General features: G+C 40.0%; 1 protein-coding gene across 4 annotated transcripts in view; it reads right to left on the bottom strand.

Annotated features, from left to right (window-relative positions):
* LOC113215815 (uncharacterized) overlaps positions 1-690 on the bottom strand; it is an 8,341-nt gene that overhangs the window by 4,999 nt on the left and 2,652 nt on the right. The gene's annotated exons all lie outside the window — the stretch shown is intronic.

The following is a 690-nucleotide window of genomic DNA, read 5'->3' as shown; positions in this document are numbered from 1 at the left end:
CCTAAGGTTGTTTTCTGAAATCACTTTCAGATGTTCTGCAATCACTTACGCCTTGTTTTAAAACACAAATTTCCTCTGCACTTCAATGCAGTACTTACTTTACTATTGAAAACAAGCGAAAGCCAGTCACTTTGTCCCGACGTTTGGTATTCTATAATCAATGTCCTCTTGTCGCTGGTTGTCCCCCTAACCTACTCACGTTGCCCTGGATGCGATTTTGGCCAGCTCCCTCCCATCTAGATCTAATGCTCAAGGTAATACATTTAATAATTGGAATTGCAGAAATTAATGCTTTCTACCTTGTTCTTATAGATTTTTTCTCTTGCTGGTTTTATGACTGTCTAGGTGGTAGACCAATACTTACCTGACTGCCATGCTTTTCTTGGTGTACTTTTTATTGAAATCCCCTGGAACCAATGGCTAGCCCAGGCAAGTGTTTCTGAACCACCAGTGGTAGTTGTTCGCCTTCACACCTGTCTTTTGCATTTGTTGGTAAAGCTTGCCAATGAGCCTAGTGTACGTCAGGTAAGTGAAAATGTCTTTGCATACATGTATGTTACTGAACGAATCTTCATTAAACACTTTTTTAACTAATTAACTTTCAGTCAGGAAAAATTTTGTCTCTCTTAGTTGAGGCTCGTAAACTTGCTTGGCACCTATTAGATGCCCATGCTTATGAGCCAGTTGTGA

The sequence above is a fragment of the Frankliniella occidentalis genome, unplaced genomic scaffold (assembly GCF_000697945.3).
Source record: "Frankliniella occidentalis isolate FOCC.00 unplaced genomic scaffold, Focc_3.1 Scaffold605, whole genome shotgun sequence".
NCBI lineage: Eukaryota > Metazoa > Arthropoda > Insecta > Thysanoptera > Thripidae > Frankliniella > Frankliniella occidentalis.
The sequence above is the reverse complement of the archived record's forward strand: the minus strand, read 5'-3'. Positions and strand labels throughout refer to the sequence as shown.